Source organism: Ischnura elegans, chromosome 3 (genome assembly GCF_921293095.1).
Source record: "Ischnura elegans chromosome 3, ioIscEleg1.1, whole genome shotgun sequence".
Lineage (NCBI taxonomy): Eukaryota > Metazoa > Arthropoda > Insecta > Odonata > Coenagrionidae > Ischnura > Ischnura elegans.
The window spans coordinates 101,198,971-101,214,415 of record NC_060248.1 but is presented as its reverse complement, the minus strand read 5'-3'; the positions used below and the strand labels follow the sequence as shown (position 1 = coordinate 101,214,415).

Genomic DNA, 15,445 nt, shown 5'->3' with positions numbered 1-15,445 from the left:
GCCCCCGTGCCCCCCCCCCCTGGATCCGCCTATGCCAGCGTAGACTACTATTGAGGGTAACCCCCAGGAAGGAGGCTTTGTTGCTTCGGGGAATCATTGTACCGTCAGAAAACACTGAAATGTCTGGTAAAGGCTTACCTATTTTTGTTAACCAAGTGGATTACCAATGTGGATTGCAAAGTGTATCTACTGTTGCCAGTTCGAGGAAGCGGACTAGAGGCAGTATTTACTTCAAGACAGTATTTAAAATATTGCAGAAAAGTGCAACATTGAGTGATGATCATCAACTTCGAAGTTGGAGCTGAGAGCTAAGATGTCATAGTTTATTTCTGTCGACGGCTGAAAGTCAAGTTGTAGAAGAAGTGGATCGGCTACAGTTGATTGCTTTATTGCTGTGGTGTTTTCCTGTGGAATAGGTGAGTACCTTTCTTTAATGTATGGTAGAGCATACTGGGTGCTATTTCTGACTTTCACATTTATTAGTGGGCTGTTTAGGTGATAGATTTGTGGAAAAAATTAACGATGTTGTATTTGACCAGAGCCCTTAACCCTTTTGCTGCGGCCCACCTTCCGGAAACCTACCAGTCACATGTGGCATAAGCACTATGCGCATGGCAGGATAGATTTAAAGGTGCGTTCACAGCAGCCTGCCCTGCGAATGTTCCTGGTACTTTCACAGCCGGGGAAAGGTGAAAGATATTGCATGCAAAATCGGAAATGAAGTGGGTGCTGACTTGGGGAGGTAAGGTAGAGTCATAGAGTGTAAACAAGCGATAGTAAAAAGTAAATTTGTAAATGTGTGAAGTATATTATAAAAAGTAAGAAAATGAGGAATTTGTTCAAGAGATGCTGAAGTGTTTGACAGAAGAGAAAAGAGTGGAACAGGAGACAGAAGAGAGAAGTTTGAAATTAGAGGTGGAAGAGAAAATATTTGAGGTAGAAGATGCTGAAAGACAGGAGATTTCAGTTAGAAGTTGAGGAAGTAAAATTTTCCCAAACCAACTTAAACAGTGAGTGTGATGGCTTGGAAATAGAGACTGCTCAGAGGATATTGTCAAAAATCGATTTAACTCGTTAGATGGATAAATTTAATCCTCACGGGGAAAGCAGTAGTTCATACCTGAAGGGCAGGCAGATAGGGCAGGTAGCTAGGAACACCAATTAGTATATTACTTGACAGGTTTACTACAAAGCGTGGTTAATGATATAAATTCCTACGAAAAAGCTGATAGTTATGATTTTGTGAAAAATTTACTGCTTAATAGATACAAACTTAGTTCAGAAATGTTTAGACAGTTATTTTACAAGCAGTCTAAATCAAATGGTATGGCGTGGAGCAAGGGCGGATCTAGGATTTTTTTGGGAGGGGCACCAGCGTCTGACAGCCAAATGGTCTTCTAATACTTGGGATTAAAAATTACCTGCTACAATTACTATAAGAAATATCCCAGATAGCATGCTAAACTTGCAGCAAGCTTGCTGCAAGCTTGTCACGACAAAGTTGCAAGGTTGCAGCAAGCTTGTCATGACAAGCCTGCAAACTTGCGGCAAGCTTGAATCAAACCTCCTAGTTACGCTTTTTCAAACTTGCAGCAAACTTGTCGCAACAAACTTGCAGCAAACCTGTCGGAGCAAACTTGTCGCATCAAACTTGCAGCAAACTTGTCGCATCAAACTTGCAGCAAACTTGTCACATCAACCTTGTCGCATCAAACTTGCAGGATCAAACTTGCGGCAAACTTGTCGCATCAAACTTACCGCAAACTTGTCCCATGAAACTTGCAGCAAACTTGTTGCCTCAAACTTGTCGTATCAAACTTGCAGCATATTGTCACATCAAACTTGTTAATGTTTTGATAAAATTAAAAAAAAAAAACAAGGATGCAAATTGGCTTTGAGGATGTAAAATTAAAAAATCATTTTCTTGAATTCCTGTTTATTTACACATATAATTACATATTTAGAGATTTATTAAATATCTTCATCAGCCTGAACCTCGGCGTGTTTGTTCATCCTGCCAATCCTTGAAGAGAAAATAGTAATTACTCCACGTGAAATGAGGTATAATGTGTCATTTGACAAAAGCAGGGAGGTACTATCATTTGCAAAAGTCTTGCAACAAATCGAGTGGCACCACTTTCGCTCCATTCGTTACATGGTTATCTTATTGGATTTAGAGCCTTATGACTCTTTCCACAAGATTGAAGCCAAATCCTAAGATCCGAGTGTCATTTGATATGTCACTCATCTTCCGTATATTCCATGGTAACACAATAAGCTACACAATGCAACCCAATCAGCACAAGATTCTTCCGCACATACACAATGGAACACACTTAGCACTATGACATGCGCTGGTCTAGGGATTTTCAATTTCAGATTATTATTATGTACATGACATACACAAATACAATTCTTCACTATGCACACAGAACAATTTATATGATTTAGATGCATAAATCACTTCCTTCATGTTATCGGATATCGAGAAATATTACTTGACGAAATGGAAAAGGCACACCTCTCAGAAATGAAATTCAACACTGTCATCACAGGGCTATCCAGCAACTGAACTATATTCATGGTGGCTTCGCACTGATCCGAAATTTTCTCCACCTTCAACTATTAATTACGTCATGCCGAACGTCTAAAGACACGAACTCTTCCTGCAGTTAGTACCTACATGACCGCAACTCCCAACTTGTTTATTCTCCAAACAATGAATCAAATACAACCGGTATAGTGATGCATCGTGTTAATCGCGCGTGTGAATGCTAGCGGTTATTCATGATGACATCGTACGGAATCCAGAATAATTCTTCGCTTCGAGAGCATTGTCATATGTAACATGAAGCGAGGGATATGAGACTAGCCCACTTCGCCAAGGGCATACTCAGGATCATAACTGAGGGGGGGTGGGGGTCAAGCCATGGTCTTGAGGGAGGGGGGCAAACCAAGTTGTGACATTAGTTTTTGAGATTATTTCCTGTCGAATTAAATTATTAATTGTCGATTTCTGGCCACCATTAAATTTGAATGACCACTATCTGGGTATAAACCTTAATGGTAGCTCGGAAAGGACTCACGAACAGGTCATCGTGACACGGGAGGGAGACGTAGGAAAGTTTGAGATTATTTTTATACTCGTATTTGACTGGATTAGAGAAGTGAAAATATTGAAGAAATTACGTATATGGAACCATAGATTACTACGATAGTTCTCATCCCAAACGTTAATAATGATGAGCAGTTACGGACCTGTAAAGGAAACTTTATAACACTGGGAATCATATTCACCACTGATTCTGATTGGAGTTCCCTCAAGGGAAACGCAATGATTCGTCCTACCGTGCTAACAACGTAGGATTCCCGTCGAACGATCATTTAAATTAGAAATTGTAATTAAAAAATGCTCAAATTCAATATTTGGTATTCTCTTAACACACATGTAAAAAATAAAAAAAACTTTAAAACAAAATACAGGTTTGAGGAGGACAAAAAAATTTGGGAATTGGAGGGAATCAAACGCTGCTCCTCCGATTACAAGCCGAGAACTCTTCCACTGCGCTATTCAGACTTCAATTGTCGAGGATGGTAATTCTGATAATTTATCTTAATAGTAACATGAGCTGCTGTCATATGCTTCCCAATTGAAAGATTTTTGAACAGAATAATCACTTTCTCAGTATTTCAGTCTTTCATTCGTTTATGTCTTTATAGCCTGAATACGGAGGCTTTCACATACTTTACGTTTCCGCTGGTTAGTATAGGAATATTATGATGTTGCTGCTCGAGTCGCCTGCGGCTTCGGTATCATGGTATCGTCCTTATAAGTTATTATTATTTGTTATTATGTTTCTAAATCGGTATTTGTAAATCTAATGAACAAGCTTATACATTCATTTCAAACAGAAATTCTGTTAAGATTTGCTTACGTCCTACTTGAAAGGTTTTATGAAATGAGCTGCAGTTCCACCGATGTCAATCCTGCCCTAAACATAAAACGTATTGCCAACAAACACATTTCCTAATACCATATAACCTACTTAATACATGTAGAGAAGTAAATTAATGATGCTAAGTAAGTATCATAATTATCCCTAATTCATCAGAGCATTATTTAAAAGATTGCAGGTTAATGTAATAACTTAATCATCAACGATATAGCAGCTTAAAATTATTATATGCATTCACACTTATTTAGCAGCGCAACATATTATCAAACAATACCTGTTGAAATCCGAAAATCATTGAAAAAGACTTTCAGCAGGAATTAAGCTTTCGTCGTCATATCTTGAATACATGGAAAGGAGTACCTCTCTACCGGTTGACGGATGTCACTCTCGAGAACTCTGTTATTTATGCACGTCACGGTCGAGAACTCTGTTGTTATTTATGCAACGATTAAAGCCCATTAGCTTCACTAATTTCATATTTTTTGTGTTTGCTCAGATATTTATACGATGAAACATTTGGAATATCAAAGCTTCCTCATATCTTATGTCATAGATATAGTATTTTAAAAATCAACTCGAGTCAATAAATGTTAACAAAAGTCCACCATGTTCACAGTGAGCCACTCGTGATTTCCAGCTCTCTGAAAAGAGCTAAGATCACTCAAAAAGAGCCAAGCTACAAACTTTTCAAAATCTCTCCGAGGAATTACCCTCGATCTTTTCTCCTGCATAAAATGCTATAATGTGTTTGGGGGAATATCATGAACATTAATTCACTTAAATAGAAGCGATCAAATCTCGAGACTGAAAAGGATTTTAAAAAACCTCACCCACACAATGACCCGTTCTCCATACATTGAACCATGAAGACTAGTGTTGGATTGCTGCACACACCCTAAAACCATACATTTTCCGGGCACAATCTTTGTGGTGCAAAAGTGGCGCCGCTCGATTTGTTGCAAGACTTTTGCAAATGATAGTACATTGAGAAATTATTAACCGATATTCCAAAATGAATAAGCAATCATATTTAAGATGTCCATTGTACCCCCACATTGTCACATTGTACCCCATGGAACATTATAGATTAGTGTATACCTAACATAAGAGGGAATGGAAAATATGAAGAAAATGTCTGATGATGATCGAATTAATGTGGCAGAGAAATGAGAAGCAACAACTTACTTTCTCATTTTCCTCACTTTAGCCTGGTTCAGCCAATCACTTAAACAACCCTTCAGCGACACATCCGACGCCTCAGGGTAGATCCTTCTGCATACACCTATGAAATAATAAAAAACATACTTAATGTCACTTGATGTAATATGTTAAAAGTTCATTTCAATGATCAATTATTATAATAATCTTAGAATATCTTATTGAATGCACTCACGAAAAATAACAGGACACACAGATGTGCTGTAAAAAGATTTCTTTGCTGAATTCTTCAGCGGTTTGCCCGTTAGAGAGTACAATTCTGCCACATCATCACTTATGAGACGACGCAGTATATTTTGAAGCAGTGCTCGTTCATTTTTCCCACCAACTGCTACCAAACATTGCGTCTAGAGATAAAAAAGACCAGATCAATGAAGAGTTTACATGTAATACAAGAATAAAAAAAATCATGTTCACAGCCAGAAGAAAAATTCATAAAATTGTAGTACGTGTGCATACTGACCGAATTCTTCTGAAGTTTGCCTGTTAGGGAATACAGCTCTGCTACATTGTCATTCTAAGACGACGCAACATATTTTGTAGAAGTGCTCATTCATTTCTTCTACCAACTGCTACCAAACATTGCATCTAGAGATAAAAAAAGATCAGATCAATTAAGAGTTAACAGCTAATACAAGAATAACAAAAATCATGTTTACAGCCAGAAGAAACATTCACCAAAATAATTAACACAATTGTCATGGTTAGTATGCACATGTAGTATGTGTGCACAAGTGCATATGAAATTACAAAAATCCAATCATACCAAAACTGTTTAATATTTCATTGGATAATAATCCATATGCACTTCAAAATTATGTTGTACTTGACTATTTTTATAGCACTTTGAATTCCAAACACCTACGAATGTCTGGCGAGCTCCAAATTTACATGGATTTTGAAACTTTCTGGCAAAAACTTAATTGTTCTTTCATTAACCCTAGAGTGGTGACGTGAATTTTTGGTTCACGAGTGGTGACGTCGGTCTCCTGGACCGATGTGGTCTCTTATGCTGTTTGGAAGATTAATTGAGATAAATTACCTTGAATTGGCTTCATAACACGATATTGTATTGCTAATTTTAAATATTTATTTAACATTTTCATTACATACACAATTTTTTTCAACTTTTATTCATTTTTATGTTGAAGAACAGGAAGAAATATTTATACATCGGCATCTTTTCAGAAGTGCACAAAAAAACTGACACACAGCATTAATAAACAATAGGGTTAATTTTAATTACATGCCATACATCAAAAACATATTCAATCATACATAATCAGGAATCTGAATTTTTGGCATAACACCTTTCACATAGCAAGGTTACATGTTCAAGGCAGAGAAATGAGTTGCAAATTTTACAAGAGTATCGTGTTTTACGATTCCTCTTACTGTCACAATATTTTCAGCGCCCAATCTGCCCTTCAGTAGGATTAGGAGGTAATTCTGATGGCTTAATGGTTAGTAGTTCATTTACCCGTAAACGAGTGATTCGTGGTATGTTTTCCATAGATGCACGATTCCTAAGATGTTTTTCAATCAGGGAAAATGCAATTCCTTCAATAAATTTACGCCATACAAGGCTTTCTTTCTTATTGTTTATAGTGTATATTATTTGAGAGTTTATTGTTGATATATTTAATAATGAATAAAACACGACCATTTGCCAACGCCTTGTTGGTCTAGCGCTATTGTAGTTAGCACATAACCTATCCACTACATCTACTCCACCTTTTGTGCTGTTATAGGTCAAAATGATATCAGGTTTTTTAGTTATTGCATCCACTTGGTCATAGTCGTGCATGCTTGAAATCAAAAGAACATTTTTTTCTTTTCTGGGGACATACGAAACTAATGTACAATTTTTCCTAAAACCAAACAGACATGATTTCACTTTACGTCCCTTTTCTTGAACGAATTCTGGTGGTAAGCCGCGTTTATTTTTTCTGATTGTGCCCACTGAAGTCAGCTGATAGACATTCAGCAGTCTCTCAAGAAGCTCAATGCTAGTGAACCAGTTGTCCATGGTAACATTACGGTTAGTGTAATAAATTGGCTTACACAAGCGTTCAACCACGGCAAATGCTCTATTGTCCATTGAATACTAGGGTGGTGTGAAAAAACTCAAGTTCCAAATTTCGTATCGTAATAGTGCGGAAAAGTTGCGATACGTTAGTACAAGAAAAACAAAAAAAGAATTATTAAAATCGGACGTCATCTTCCGATCCCGCAAAGCACCTGAAAAAATGAAAAAAGTGAAAAAAATTGTTTTTTTTCCGTTGTAAAAAAATTAAATTAAATTAATATCTTTTAACGCTGTAGCAAAAAATGATCACAAATAGAATAGGGTATTATTTATATATGAATATTTATGGCGTTTAACTGTTATTACCGATCACACAAGATCATTAAAAATGTATAAATTTTGCAATTTCGCCTATTTTTCAGAGTTTTGTAATAATTATTTGAGGATAATTTTTGAAAAGTTTTAATTAGCTCTTTAGATCAAAAATGACAATAAAATTGACCACTACAATTGAAAGGCAAAATTGCATTTTAAAAAGGCAGCATGTTAACCCTATTGAAACCGAAAGTGAAGATGCTGAGGTTTTAAATGACGCAACGCAAAGTTAGATCAAGGAGAAATTTGTTGACTAGGAAGATTACATGCCTAGTACATCCAAAAAAATATAAATCACCATGGCAAATGAGGGTAAAATTCCAAAGTACAGCTTTTAATTGTCATCAATACGGGGTGTTTCACCTTACAGCTGCTGCTATAGTATCAAGTGTACTTGTAGACATTGGTGTTATAACTGAAGAATATACTTCTATGTTTATTGACCGATGTAGAATTAAAAGGGAAAAGAAAAATATTATAAGCGATTTACAGCAAATCCATCTTGATTTAGGTGAGCTACACGGTTATACTTTGACGGAAGGGTAGACAATACCATAGTAATAGAAATGATTGAATCGAAGGAGTGCTGTCGGACAGTTATAGCGGAACACCATTCTCTAATAAAAGAACCGGCTTTTGTGTATTTGAGTTATGTTTCTCCAAGCTCCGGGTCTGCCAAAGATATAGCGGTCTCCATACTATCTTATCTCTCTGATCAAGGAGTATCATTAGAGTTCTTAGAGTTAGTTTGCTGTGATGGCACGAACATCGGAAAGGTTGCATTATTAGAAAGCTCGTAAAACACCAATAACACCCGCTACGGTGGGCAGTTGGGTTACTTCATTTCATTGAATTACTTTTGTCATCATCATCATTAGTCAACAATCCTAAGATTGGTTTGACGCAGCTCTCTATTTCTCTCTCCTATCCGCTAATCTCTTCATAGCTACATATTTATTCTCTTTTACATCCTTTATAACCTGTCCGATATAACTCATTCGGGGCCGTCCCTTGCCCTTTTTTCCTTCCACTTGTCCTTCAACGATTGTCTTCATCAGACCATCGTGCCTGAAAATGTGGCCAACTAAGTTGTCTCTTCTTCTGCTTAATGTTTTTAGGAGGCTTCTTTTTTCTCTTATTCTCCTTAGCACTACTTTTGTCATATTTTTCAGTATTAAGATGGTGAAACAAGTGGCCAAAAATCATTTAGTGGGCCAATTGGACTAATATGAATGGTTATGGAAAGCTTCCAAACTGCATGCCCAAACAATTGAATGTGAAATTCTACAAGTTGATAGATAAATTTTGAGCAAGGACCAAAGATACCTTATTGCATTAGTAAAGCAATCACAAGTGGCGACTTTCCAAATGACTTAGCAAACCGGGATACTGGACCATTTTCACATGCAAGATGGCTCGTGTGAACAGAGCAAAGGAAACCTCTCGATACATACCTGGATATTAAAATAAATTAGTTTTCCCAGTTATTGAACGGAACTCTAACTTTGATCACGAAGAGAATGTATTGATGGCGATGGTTTTTTATTACAGAAGGCATATTGGAGAGCTAGGGCTAAAAAGAGTATTTAAAGCCAGACAGACTTAACCAAAAGGCAAACCTATCGTGAACTTCATTACTCTTACCATGAACTTCGAAATAACTGGCCATATAGAATTGATTGACTGGAATGTACTCAAACTATCTACTCCACCTCTTCTTATGAGAATAATTGCTAATGAAGAAATAGCTTCCTTCATTGAATCTGGCGATAAACAAGATTGGGATATTATAACTTCCCATATCACACGCAAGCAATGGAGCCGTGTGTGAAATTGGTAACGGAGGCATCCCTTAAGCTTTGTGGCTATCGATCCAGAGATGGATTTATTAGGGCTAATTCAAATCAAGGTCCATTATGCCAGACCTTACCACTAAATCGCAGTACAAAGTAGTTTTCAAAAGTTAAAATTTAAAAGAAGGACAAAAAATTTAAATATTGTAGAAGCAGTAACCCTCATTGGTTGGATGGATGGAGGGTGTGGGTAGGACTCAAAGTGCAGCCACCTCCCCGCCGTTAGTTCTGGGTTGTTTAAATATTATTAAATCATATAAAAACAAAGGAAGAGCTGCATAATCAAACATGTATTTTAGACTAAAATATTACCTTAAGTTATTATGACACAACCCTGAAAAATAGGCGAAATTGCAAAATTTATACATTTTTAATGATCTTGTGTGATCGGTAATAACAGTTAAAAGCCATAAATATGCATATATAAATAATACCCTATGCTATTTGTGATCATTTTTTGCTACAGCGTTAAAAGATATTAATTTAATTTAATTTTTTCACAACGAAAAAAAAAACAATTTTTTTCACTTTTTTCATTTTTTCAAGTGCTTTGCGGGATCGGAAGATGACGTCCGATTTTAATAATTCTTTTTTTGTTTTTCTTGTACTAACGTATCGCAACTTTTCCGCACTATTACACCACGAAATTGGGAACTTGAGTTTTTTCGCACCACCCTATTGAATACGGTCCTTCGGGTTGTTTTCCAACGTAAACCTCTAAGTTGGACGTGTAATGCATTTTTGCATCGCAGAGAGCAAATATTTTTATTCCATATTTGGCGGGTTTATTTGGTATATACTGACGAAACCCACAGCGACCTCTAAATGCCTCCAACTTCTCGTCTATGGTAGCCTGGGCAGATAAGCTGAAATTATTTTTGCAGTTTTCAACAAACAAATCAAATATCTCTCGCACGGGGGCAAGCTTATCAACTTTACGTATTTCATTTCTAGTTTCTTTGTCATCAAAAGTTAGATGACGCAACAGAAATCGGAAATGCTGAAGTGACATGACAAGACGAAATATTTCAATTGAATTGCCTTTGGTACTGAAGAGGTCTTCGGCGTTTTGGTGATTACTTTTATTGATACCACAAAGCAGCAGCAATCCCATTAGTGCTTCAATTTCATGAACATTAGTAGGTCTTGCGTACGTGCTACGCCCGTAATTAGGAGAAACCTTATCAATGACTTTGTTAGTACAATCGGTAATCATATTTATTATTGAACTATCAAAGAAACATCGCCATGATTCTATAGCACTTGTTATTCCTTTCGTTTTCCCTCTAGGCCCAGGTAATGGTGTAATTATATTTTTTGAACGCGTTCTTACGCTTTGTTTTGGTGCCTTCTTTCTCCATATGGTGGTCCCATCTTTCCCGGTGAAGATATCATCCTCTTTCATTGCTTCTCCGTCGTCCATGTCCCAGTCTTGCTCCGAGTCACTGCTCAAGTAAAAATTTCTCCCTTGAAACAGAGCTGATTCTGGGCTGAAACTCCACTGAATGCGCTCAAACTGCCTTGAAACAACCTTGTCACTGCACTGCACTGCCTTGTCCTCTACAAGAAAAGGAGCACTCAACTGAAACTCTGATGCCATTCTCCCTTGCAAGTCCATTGAATTTGAACTGCTTCTCCCTTGCTGCATATGTGCCCCACTGATACTGAACTGGACAAAAGGCTCAGGCCAGGCCGAATTTATGACACCACTGCGTCTCTCTTGCCGCATTTCTTTACTGCCTTGCCACAGAGCTGCGGCAGCATTGGGTATCCCCTCTCCCTCATGGATTTGAACTGCTTCTCCCTTGCTGCACATGAGCTCTACTGGCACTGAGCTGGACAGTAGGCTCAAAGGCCAGGCCAACTTAATAACTCCACTGAATCTCTCTTGCCGAATGTCTTAACTGCCCTGCCACAGAGCTGCTGCAGCATTTGGGTATCCCCTCTCCCTCATGAATTTGAACTGCTTCTCCCTTGCTGCGCGTGTGCTACCCACCGTAAGTTTTGCCAACATACGGAACCCTTCTACCGGACATATACGCGACCCCTGTTTTCAGCGGCAATGTATTTTTTTACTTTAGCTTTTGGCAACACGTATATCTTTTCCCACGCGTCAAGCTGTCGGTTGCCGTTATTTCTCTCAAGTTGCAAGGAGCGAAAGACGAGTGGTGAGCGTGGGTTTTAGCATGAAAAGATTGATGGCATAAATATTTTCCCGGTACTTCGACGTTTGTTAACGGCAAGAATTAATCGAAATTATGGTGAAGGGGAGAACGAGGTCGGTGGTGGTGACTGCAGCCATAATTGGAGGTAAGCGTTTTAACTTCTCTGATGGCATGTTTGTTCCTTCCATGTTTAGCCATGAGAACGTTGACGTTGAATTCGTGTTTTAATCCAGGCACGTTTAAGGATTTCAAGCTCCTTTTTCGGGGGTCATGCAGCCAATAACGAATTCTTCTTTCAACGCGTTGGCGACTGCCGTCCACTTTTCCTGCCTCATGGATACCCCGGACGAGGAGGATAATACACCGACCGGTCATCAATGCCGCGCCGTCCGTTAGTCATCTTGCGGAGGACCGGAATCAGTGAGCTCGAGCGGGCTTTCGAATAAATAAGGAATGTTTCGCTATAGTGCAATGTATATTTACTGCTTATACTTATTAGTTACTGCTGAATGTTTTGGAATCTTACGTGGTTTTCGTTTGGAGTTCACACATAGCCTAAGTAACGAGTCATCGCTTCGTTTTTCATTTAACTATGATGCAAAGCGCATGCTTCCTCAGTGATAATTTAAGTTTTGCTTTCTATAATTTGAATGGTTCACATTAATGCACCATATAACTAATAAGCCAAGTAAAGGAGAGTTTTTCATGTGCAATTTTGCTAATTTGATTTTGAGTTAAGTCGTTTGTGACTCTCATCAGTCATGTTTCTTCTCTTTTTCAGGAGCATCTAACTTCCATGACTTCTTTCATTTGGAATATTTTTGTATGTGCTTTTAACAGTCATTAATTTATTGATGTATTTTCATGTTCTAATAAATTGTGTCTTGAAAAATGTTGTGGTCATTGCAGTTATAATAACTATTGTTGATCGCAATCACCTATCCACCCTTTATCTCTCATCATGCATGCAAAATTGTGGGAGAAATCTGTTATGTGATCATCCACTGTTGGCTGGGTTGCGCAAGTTGTTAATTGACTGTGTTTCATATGATTTGACAAGGGAATTTTAATGGATTGGGTAGGGGAAATGTATTCAGCCAAACAAGGGAGTTTCAGCCTGGCATACAAGGGAGTTTCAGCCTAACTATCCCATGGAGTTTCAGTCTAGCTGTCCAAGGGAGTTTCAGTCTAGCTGGTAGCCAAGGGAGTTTCAGTGTAGTTAGTGGCCAAGGGAGTTTCAGTTTAGTCAGCCAAGGGAGTTTCATTGGAGTAGCTGGAGTTCTTAATTGCACTGCTACTGCACTGCCATCCCTCTCCCAAACTCCACTGGTTTGTTTCAATTTCAATGCAGTTTCAGCATAGATGCAAGGCAGTGAGTTTCAAGGTAGTTTCAGCCCAGTTTCAGTCAAGTTGCAAGGGAGAAATTTTTACTTGAGTGCTCTCTTCTCGCACCTCCAAAAGATCTTCTTCGTCATCGTCGTCGTCATCAAAATGCAGGGACTCTTGTGGTTCTCTCTCTACTTCGGACAGCAACCGTGACACCCGCTGTTGTTCCTCTTCATAACTCATCACTCCAACTAATTTCAGTAATAAAAACATATTTAGAGGAAAATTGGATGCAACATATGGAAGAGTAATGTACAGCATGAGGTATAAAAATTCAAAGGTAAAATAGCTGCGTAGCGTACTCACCAAGTTAGATAAGTGCAGTCTGAGCTGTCGCAAGAGTTGCAAAAGGAGATTCACAGAAAAGAGTAGATGGGCAGATTTTACCCTGTCGAGATAATGATAAAATTATAAGTTATTACATATAATGCCATTCATCTCGTTCATTTATTATGAACCAGAGAAAAGTACTAACCAAAATAAATAAATTATTTGCGTGGAGATAATAAGCAATTTCCAATGAATGCACTTCAAAATATATAACGTACCTGTTAGTGTCGTTGTGCTTGGATGTTTTTCCTGGACAGCGGCGTCGTTCCACAAGCAGGTCTAACAACTGCGCGCACACAGTGACTGACTCGTGGAAAAAGGATTCCTTGGCCTTATATAGGGTACATGTAACTTCCAAGACTTGAAATTTGAATCCAAGTGATGGTGAAAGCGTCATCATTGTAATCTATTCTCATGATACATCAATGTTACACTTTCGGTCTGTGAGACCGGGCGTCACCACTCCGGCAACAAAGTAAAATTTCAGAGCATGAGTGGTGACGTGTGGTCTCGCAGACCGAAAGTATCAATAAGTATCAAATTACTCTGACGAAGTGATTTTTTCGGTCATGTATCGGAAGAGCAGCGTGAAATAGGAAGCTACTGAAAAGCATTAACTGTAACATTATATACTTCGCTTGAGACACCGATGAGAATTAATCTTCGGTCTGTGAGACCGGGCGTCACCACTCTAGGGTTAAAAAATCATACATTGTTTGAATCAGGATGGTAGCACACAAATTATCATTATTCACTGACCAACTTAGGCTCAAATGAGGGATCTCCACCTATCCTATGGCAGAGTTTGATGAAATCCTCATCCGCTGTCAAAGGCAATTGGCTGAAATTCATCTCCTCCACAGTAGCATCCTTTCGCTTTGGGTCACAAGCCAATAAAGCATCTACTTTCCTCTCCAAGTGTGAAAACCCAGGTGCCATTTCTCCCATCCACATGAGGAGCTGGCTATTCTGTAGTTTTAATTTTTCTGCAACCTGTAAATATAAAATTGTTATAAATACACTAATACCGATTGATTTGCTTACTACATTAGCAGACTTGGTACTTAATCATCATAAATCCTGCCTACATGCCTATCAAACAGGTGCTAACAATAGATTTTAATATACTACTAATTTTTCTATCAAAAAACACGAGTAATTGATTAATTAACAAAAAATTTAAGGATTGCAATCTTATTGCACAGAAACAGCTAAGAAACGTTTTACTTATGCCCTTGAGTGCAACATGTCTGTTAAAAATGTACTGGCAGAAATGTACGATGTATACATGGGCATTTGCAGAAAAATATACTAAAGCACAAATCAATGGCTAAATTATAATGATAGGAGAGAGTTCAACTGATGGCTATGTTTAGAACAGCTTATTAATTGCTATTATTCTTCGACATATTCCAAATAGTTACTCATTTTCAAGAAAAATCTTTCGTAAATGAGTTAATTGAGGTTGAGACTAATGTTTTAATGTCATAAAGAACTGTTAACAAAGTGGCTTCTACTGCGAGAACCCTGATATTTCAACTTTAACCGTCTGAATGGATTCTTTTCACTATGCCAGCGAAAGCAAAGACCATGCTAAATTGTAATTACCCTGAGAATAAAATAATGAATAATCTTAAATGATTATTGGATAGTAATTAGCGGTTCATTAATCATACATAAGTATCGAATGGAAAAAAATGTTCCATTTACTTACAATTACATAGAGCACAGCAGAGAATCTCTTCGTGACGCTAAAAGCCACTGTTTCCGGGAATTCAAAAACTTATTCAGGCGTTGATTTGTTGCATGAAACAGCATACTTCCAATCCCTTTTTGCCAGTATTTACTACGAAGCACGGATTATTTTCTTCTTCCATAGCATACTTCAACGTAAATTTGCTTGTAACGTAGCCTACGCTTGTAAGCACAGCCATGCACAATCACAAAATATCAGTAACCGCAAGTAACCGTTAGGTCACGTGGTACACAAGACGGCCGCCGGGCGTTTTGGCGCGAGTTCAAAATACGATTTTTAATCCAAAATATTAAAATAAGTTCGTAATATAATGGGAAACTTTTTTTAACTTGAGTTTTTTATGAATATGAAGATAATTATATCAAATAACATTATAT

General features: G+C 37.8%; 2 long non-coding RNA genes across 2 annotated transcripts; both read right to left on the bottom strand.

The window, feature by feature from the left end:
* Positions 1-1,607: 1,607 nt before the first annotated feature.
* On the bottom strand, positions 1,608-5,720 carry LOC124156254. Its single transcript, XR_006864293.1, has 4 exons — positions 5,638-5,720; positions 5,350-5,521; positions 5,142-5,238; positions 1,608-2,023 (listed from the first exon to the last, which is right to left on the bottom strand). It is a non-coding gene; the product is annotated as an uncharacterized LOC124156254 (long non-coding RNA).
* Positions 5,721-5,742: 22 nt separating this feature from the next.
* Positions 5,743-15,387, bottom strand: LOC124156253. Its single transcript, XR_006864292.1, has 3 exons — positions 15,027-15,387; positions 14,072-14,305; positions 5,743-5,762 (listed from the first exon to the last, which is right to left on the bottom strand). It is a non-coding gene; the product is annotated as an uncharacterized LOC124156253 (long non-coding RNA).
* Positions 15,388-15,445: the final 58 nt, after the last annotated feature.